The sequence below is a fragment of the Carassius auratus genome, chromosome 21 (genome assembly GCF_003368295.1).
Source record: "Carassius auratus strain Wakin chromosome 21, ASM336829v1, whole genome shotgun sequence".
NCBI classification, from domain to species: Eukaryota; Metazoa; Chordata; class Actinopteri; order Cypriniformes; family Cyprinidae; genus Carassius; species Carassius auratus.
In genome coordinates, this window is record NC_039263.1 from 26020447 (window position 1) to 26029111 (window position 8665).

At 35.3% G+C, this 8665-nt stretch overlaps 1 long non-coding RNA gene across 1 annotated transcript; it reads right to left on the reverse strand.

Annotated features, from left to right (window-relative positions):
- Positions 1–4080: 4080 nt before the first annotated feature.
- On the reverse strand, positions 4081–7756 carry LOC113039116 (uncharacterized). Its single transcript, XR_003274867.1, has 4 exons — positions 7159–7756; positions 6382–6450; positions 5945–6028; positions 4081–4930 (listed from the first exon to the last, which is right to left on the reverse strand). It is a non-coding gene; the product is annotated as an uncharacterized LOC113039116 (long non-coding RNA).
- Positions 7757–8665: the final 909 nt, after the last annotated feature.

The following is an 8665-nucleotide window of genomic DNA, read 5'->3' on the forward strand; positions in this document are numbered from 1 at the left end:
TTCGATTTAAGTTTCAAGCCACAGAGCCACATTCTGGAGCTGGCTGATGGAAAACGGGCCAGTGGAATCGCGATGAAGAAGGGTACCGCTAAATTGCGTTTGAGAAATAGTAATGGTCGCATTGTGGACATGATGTTGACGGAGGCACTTTATGTGCCATCATTTTCTCAAGACATCTTTTCTGTCAAAGCGGCAATTTCACACGGAGCAACAGTAATCTTCAAAGAGGGACAGAACCGACTCATTCACAAAAATGGTACAATTTTTGATATTCATATGTATGACAGATTGTTTTATTTGAGTACTGTTGTTAATGAGATTGATGAGTGTAACGCGTGCTATGATATTCAGACATGGCATGAAATACTGGGTCATTGTAATTATGAGGATGTGTTAAAGTTGGAGAATGTTACAGAAGGGATGAAAATTAGAGGTAAAATTGACAGATCCAATTTGAAATGTGAAGTGTGTGTAAAAGGCAAATTTGCTCAGAACAGAAATAGAGATCCAGATGAGAAGGCAAAAGATGTGTTTGCACTTGTTCATGCAGATCTGGCTGGTCCTATAGAACCAGCAGGAAAAGATGGTTTCAGATTTGCCTTAGCATTCACAGATGACTATTCAGGAGCTGTCTTTACCTATTTTTTGAAGAACAAAAGTGACACTGCCGTAGCCACCGAGAAATTCATTGCTGATATTACACCGTATGGTAAGATTACATGTATAAGATCAGATAATGGAACAGAATTTACATCTTCCGTATTTCAGTCATTGCTCCGCAAGAATGCCATTAGACATGAAACCTCAGCTCCTTATTCACCCCATCAAAATGGGACAGCTGAAAGAGCTTGGAGGACTTTGTTTGAAATGGCAAGATGTATGCTCATTGAGAGTAAATTACCAAAGGAGTTGTGGACATATGTGGTACAAACCACTGCTATAATTAGAAACAGATGTTATAATAGACGTCTGGGACAAACTCCATACTACCTGATAACTGGAAAGAAGCCTGATCTATCCAAAATGAGAGCGTTTGGGTTAGAGTGCTATGCATACAAGTAAAAGTAAAGAAAAAGTTGGATGTGCGATGTGACAAGGGTATATTTGTTGGTTATGACAAAAATAGCCCTGCTTATCTTGTTTTCTATCCAGACACAGGGAGAGTACTTAAGAGTAGACTGGTGAAGTTTGTCACAAAAAGTACAAATGAAAGGGATACTCAGACAGTGGAGGATGTGGATGAATATTTGCAATACCGGAAGGAGGTTGAAACCTTATTACCAAAACTAGACAGGGCTAAAGTAGTTCCACAAGAAATGAAAGTTGAAGGTGAAGTCAGTGCAAAGGGTGAAAAAGAGAGTGATCCAGGTACTAGATATCCAAAAAGAGAAAGAAGACCCCCTCAGTACTTTGCAGATTATGATTATGAAGTTAAAGATGATGCAGATCAGCCATTGACTATTGACTATTGCATTATAATGAGACCTTTTCACCTACTGCCGATATGACTTCAGTGCGTGTTTTAATGCAGCTTGCAGCTCAATATGATTTGAATTTACATCAGATGGATTTAAAACTGCATATCTGCATGCTCCTATAGATTGTGAAATTTATATGAAGCAACCTGAAGGATTTGAAGTTGAGTCAAAAACAGGAGAAGAATTGGTATGTAAGCTCAATAAATCACTGTATGGTCTGAAACAATCAGGATGAAATTGGAACAAGATGTTGCATGATTTCTTAACTGAAAATGACTTTGTTCAAAATTCAGCAGATTATTGTGTTTACAGTAAACAAACTGATAAAGAAAGAGTCATACTGATTATTTGGGTTGATGATCTTCTCATTGCAGCGAGTAATGATCAAATACTCAGAGATGTGAAGGAAATGTTGGGAATTAAATTCAGAATTAAAGATCTAGGAAAACTTCAACATTTCTTAGGCATTGACTTTACGCAAGAACATGGTAAAGTAAAAATGAATCAGGAAAGATACATTTAAAAAATTTTGGAGAGATTTGATATGACTCACTGCAAACCAAGAACAACCCCATGTGAAATGAAAGTAAAATTTGACAATGATGGTGAACCTGTCGACCTAAAGAGGTATCGAGAAGTGATTGGCAGTTTAATCTATATGATGACAAGTACTCGTTCTGATTTGAGCTTCATCGTTAGTAAATTGTCACAATATCTAAGGGCACCAAAAGAACAACATTGGGTGGCTGCTAAACATGTGTTGAGGTATTTGAAAGGTACAGCAGACTTGGAATTATGTTATAATAGAAGTGATGTAGATCTTGAACTTGTGGCTTATAGCGACGCAGACTGGGCAGCAGACTTGAATGACAGGCATAGTATTACTGGATACTGTTTCAGTTTGTCTAAGAATGGGCCTGTTATTTCTTGGAAGTCTAAGAAACAACAAACTGTTGCTTTATCCACATGTGAAGCCGAATATATGGCTTTATCAGCTACTGCGCAAGAAAGCTTGTATCTGACCAATCTAATCAATGGAATGGACAATGTACTTGAATATTCACCAGTGACTATTTTTGAGGACAATCAGGGTGCTATTGCACTTACAAAGAATCCGGTGTGTCGACAAAGGAGTAAGCATATTGACATCAGGTATCATTTTGTTCGATCTGTACTGAATGATGGCAAAATAATTCTTCATTATTGTCCTACAGTTGATATGGTGGCAGACATTTTAACAAAATCTGTGTCTAAAGCTAAAATGGATAAATTTCTGTGTTTTTTATTTGGAGTATGAATATTTATCTAAATGCATGTATGTGATGCACTGTGTTTATATTCTGTCAATTTAAGAACAAGTGGGGGTGTTGACTTATGTAATTTGTATATGTTCTCTAATTGACTGTAATCAAGAAGTGGGTGGAGTAAACATACACAGGTGTGCAATCACTAATAAAAAGGCCGCTGCTCTCTTGTTTGAGAGTGCAGGCTAAACGCCAGATAATGTCTGAGTTGTGAGTCTTGTAATCCTTCGTCATGAACCGGTAACCTAGCTCTAATTGAGATGGCAGCGCCAACATATGACGCTGAGCGCGTCCGTCTCTGGCTCAGGGCCAGCCGACGCGCGAAAGCTGTTTGAATCTGACAGTTCTGTATGGGGTGTGGTTTATGCATTTGATTTGCAAACTAAGCAATCATCGTGTCGATCGTCGCGTACCTTGCCGTGACCAAAGACGTGTGATAAGAAGCGCGACACTTTCGTCGCCCCCCTTCTCGCGTGAGAAGCTACGTGACATCAAGCGCCTTGTCATTTTTAATATCTTTTTTTTTTCCCATTTGTGTGTGTGATTTTGTCAAATGCGTTTAGTGTTGTAGTTGTTTTTTTTTTTCCCGTTTTTTTTTGTTGGGAGCAAAAAGAAAGAAAAACCTGCATGTTATAACAATTAGCTCCTCCAAATCCCCAAATATTTCATAATCTTCAGGATGCTGACGAAACTATGATGAGTAAAATTAAAATTAAACTGCAGTATATCTAATCAATGAACTTACAATGTTATTTAGAAGTGCACATGTAGAACAACATCCAGGAACAACCAATTCACAGCTTTCTTGTAAGCATCATATATAACTAATGGCACCAAGATAAGGACAGTATAAACCAAAAAGACAACATTTGTATAGGTTTAAGTGTTTTGTCCACCAGAAAACATAAATTGAAAAATGGCTTAATGCACTAATAGTTAAATCCAAAGGCCAAATTCGAAATTAACAATGGACCATGGGCCATGAGTAAACACTTCAATCATGTAATGTTTTAATAATTTAGTAGTTTAGAAATTATAATATTCTATAATATTCATATATAATTCATATATACACACACATTACAATTTTTTTAATGATTTCTCCAAAGTATCATTCATAAAACACAAACACATCAAATAGTTAACTCTGTTGTCACAGTATGAACTCAAATTACACACAATTATCCATAAGCAAGCATTCAGTAGCATCTCAGGAAATTATGAACAGGAGCACAGGTGACTGCTTTAAAAATGCATCCTAGCACTGGAGAGAGAGCTGAAAGAATCACACAGTGTAGTACAGTATAGTAACAGTACTTTATTACAATTACAGTGTTTTGATTTTATCTCACTAGTGTGCACTGAGCAGGGAGGTTGTCTGCACTGTAAATTATAATGAGTAAACCTTATTTAAAAAAAAGCATGCAAACCGATTGCCTTGAAAAAAACAAGTGAAATAAGAATAGTAATTTGTACTAACAAAGGTTTATTTATAAGTGTTGTAAACGTGTAACTCAGAATTACTATTTTCAACAACTAAATTAAGTACATTATACTATGTACGTATTTCAAACAACTAATTTAAATTTAGCTAAATCAAGAAACATTTCCTGCAACTTGGAATTTCTAAGTTGTATTTACTTGAACAGAAATCTAGTTGACCAATTGCCTTTAATGTTCTATTCTTCACACACATTACCCTAAATCAAATGTAGTGACAGTTCAAAGTTAAAGATGATATATTTTTTTCAATGTAGTTTTAACTCGTATTACAAAAATTTTGAAACAAAGCAAAAACAATCTGCTTTTAGTTATGTTAAACAATGGAGGTAGCAGTACAATGATTTTAAATACGGCAATGAGTTGGCCACACAAGTTGCCAATGTTTTTTTTTCTGTCCCAAGTCAAGCATCATATTGTAGGTGCTCTTCACAGTATCAGGGTAACCCACATGTAGTGATGCAAACGTAGCACTTGGTGGTCGGGAAGCAAATGTTGGAGGCAGACCCTGGAGACTATTCTTTGCAGTACTACCCTGAACAATGATGGCAGAAGACACTGGGTCAAGATTTGGAGAAGTACTTCATCGTCAGTGATAGTCAGCAAGCCAACAGATACTAGTGCCCAGACTGCATCAGCATCAGACACCTGTATAAAACCAAATAAAAACAATATTAGCATGGAAATGTGGATGATCAGTTTTCAGTGTTTTCTGTCTTGCCTACACTGCCATAACATTGGGTTAGTTCACCCAAACTTTAAATTCACATCATCATTTACTCACCCATGACTTTTAGTTATTTTCAGAACACAAATAAAGACATTTTCAGTTAAATAAATTTCTGTCCTTTAACTGAATGTCTATTTACCCAAAATTTTAGACACGTGATCATATAGCAATTACGTCTCTTTCGAAGATTTGAGCCTCTTTTCCACTGTCAGGCCAAACCATTCTTAATTCTCAATGCTTAACCATTCCATTCTGTGCTAATATGGATATGGTTTAATTTTTCACTGTTGGGCTGTCAACAGAGCTCTTTTGAATGCAACATAAATGTGTCAGTCGTTGCCTTAGTAATGCAATAGTTAAGATATCGAACCTGATGTAAATAGCACCCACGTTACGAAAGATTAAATATTACTTTTGATTTTAATATTACCTAGTTTACTTAACTCAAATAGCATGTTGCCCAGCTGCAGAGAAACTGGTGGCTAGGCAAAAACAAACGACGAACCCTGAGCAGTGACTACCATCTAGGCTTTCTACAGCACGTTCAGTGTGTTCAGCTAAGAGTTCTGGATCAAGAACAGTTCATCAGACCATGCCTAACGGAGTTCAAGTGGAAATATAACTGAAACTGCTCCTTACAATTCATTGAACAGTTTGGCCCAAAAAGTAGATTAATTGGCTCCATTCATATGGATTGATTTGATGGTTTCTTGGGTGTCAGAGATTTGGGATAAATATCTTCATTCGTGTCATGAAGATGCACAGTTTTTTATGGAATAGATTGACAGGAGGGAGATTAAATGGCACATTTTTCATTTTTGATTGAACTAGGTATGTAATCAACATTAATATTTATAAATGTATCTCAGTAATATACCAGCAAATACACAGGCATGTTTTCTAAAATGGTGTCACTAACTATGGGAACTTACCAAGGCGGGTTAGTTGTAGAAGTATCCGGGGGGATCATGAATTAAAACAGGTAGGCATCAGATGGGTGTGTAGTTCTGTCAAATCTGCATTTTTAATTAGTTTAAAAAGAAAAACTAAGTTTAAGAAATGTAAAAATTACAATAGAAACATGTTTTTCAAAGTGTCAATAAAGAAGTCATTGAAGTCAATAAGCGCTGTTTATTTTAAATATTATTAATAAATATAATAAAACTATTAAACATTTAAGGTAGCATCATACATTTTATGGGTTCTAGGATGTGAAGTGTACTCTTAGATATGTGAAAAGAAACACAGTTACAAATACGGAAATACGGTCACAGGTATTCTTGAACTGCAATAAATTATTTGAAATTGCAAATAAAGCATAGCACATGATTGAGTCAAAAACTGCTCTACTGCTGTTGAAATATCTCACCTTTATTATACTGAGACCGGTGATCACAAGACCGCTGCTCAGAGAAGACAGCTGACACAAGCTTTTTTCCTAAATATGAAAAATAATTCTTCATATAAAATCAAGTTCCACTAATGTTGTGAATTGTAGAACAAGAACACATTAATTTCTTGATATTTGCATTTTTTACAATAGAAATACATTTTCTATACATCTCTATTTGAGGCATCAGTAATAAAACCAATTCAAAAGCAGCATTTCTTCTGTTACAGTACTCGGTGTTTTTAAAACAGCAAATAAATAATTACTGCAAAACAACTAGCTCATTCAGTTTAAACCTTATGTCTGATCACGTAATGACTATGATTGCATTAAAATGATGAAAATACATTTGTAAACTGAAAAATGACTTTAACCTACAAAGTGGCCAAAGCCTCACAGTGTTATAAAATTATAGAGGAAATTTTGCAAAAGATTACTGTTAACAATTAATAAATGGCACATATTCTTGCATGTTCTTGAATTGTTCCTCAGAATTTACATGCTTTAATTTTTAACTAGTAAAACATTTTTCAATTTGAGAAATGAAATAAAATAAAGTCTTTAAAAAATGTTTTTACATTTACCCAAATGTGCCACAAGTTGTGTATTTCTATAGTTTTTGTTCTAATAGCAGAATAGCAAAGATCGTTACCTGTTAGCTGACACTGGTGCTGACAAAGGAGCTAATGTTAGTCAGTTCAAATTAGCAGCACACAGAAAGATACATCCACACACTATTTTTTTTTTTTTACTTACCTTATTATTATTGTGTAGAAGTAATCAATCATTCTTTGTCCAGAGGTGAAATGTAAACAGTCTTTCTACTTCTTATAGTTTCAGCAAATTCGACGCAGCTTCAAAACTTGCGCATGCTCACCGTCCTTATTTCTTCTTCTGTTGTTTTGTTCCTGTTGCACATTAGCGCACTGCTGCCTCTCACTGGTGAATTAATGTAATCGGTTTTGTTGTAGCTACTTGAATATTTTAAGAAAGAATTACTCATTGCAGCATGTTGTTTTATTTGCCTTAAAATTAGCAAATTTTGTAACTTAATAAAACCTAGTAAGTATAACAACTAAGTAAAGATAACTTATTATATTTAAGGAAGCTAAACTATTGTAGTGTGTGTATTTGTACTGTAGGTTTTGTCATCTGAGGCCAAAGTTTGATATTGATAGATCATGTAAGGGTTTTTGACTGGAGAATTTGATTTTGACATAGAAGTTCGCACAAGTTTGTGGCCTAATTGTTAGAGACTTGGACTACTTACAAGAAGGTATCTGGTTCAAGTCTCGGTGCTGGCAGGAGTTGTAGGTGGGAGTGAGTGAATGAACAGCGCTCTCTTCCACCCTCAATACCCATGACTGAACTCAATACCCTGGCACTGAACCCCCAGTTGCTCCCCAGCGCTGGATCTGTAGCTGCCCACTGCTCCGGGTGTGTGTTCACTTCTCACTGCTGTGTGTGTGCACTTGGATGGGTTAAATGCAGAGCACCAGCTCCAAGGATGGGTTACTTGGTAAATGTCAGGACTTTCACTTTCAAATAGGCCTTGTCCATATAATTTGGCTCTCTCTAGTGGACAAAATGTATATCACAGCTTTTAGTCTCAGGTTATGTCAGCACGTGATAATAAAATAAACTGCATTACATAGTTTTTTTTTAGCGCTCATTATAAATCACTTTTCAAGCAATATCACCTAAAAATCCATTTTAAATCATGTAAGTCTAATCAGTGACTAACATGGAGTGTCCAAATGTATTCACAGTTACAGCTTAAATAAAATAATACAATAGTAATATAGGCTAATTTTAATCTGAGCACATATGAACTTACTGGTAATAGTTCATACAACACGTCTCTAAAGAAAAAACGATCACTATACATTAGACCTCATTTCTGAAAACGAAATAATTGTATGATCAGCAGATGATTATTATTTTACAGTTAAGGTTTTTTTTTATGTCTTAAAGCTGCTTATTACAACAGAAGTTTCTTGTAGTCTACTCTACATGTTCAAATTAATAGCCTATATATTGATAATTAATTAATACGTTTATATATGCCTATTTGAACATTTTTGAAACTGTTTTGACACATTTTCATTTTCAATTATTATATCTATTAAAATAAGTCGGTACTATATAGTAGCCTTCTTTTGTGTTGATGTCTACTGAAGCCTTATGATCACACATCACAGGGAGTGTCGTAGCAAGTCAGTTCCGGACATATATGCAAAAAACTTCTATGTACAAACAATAA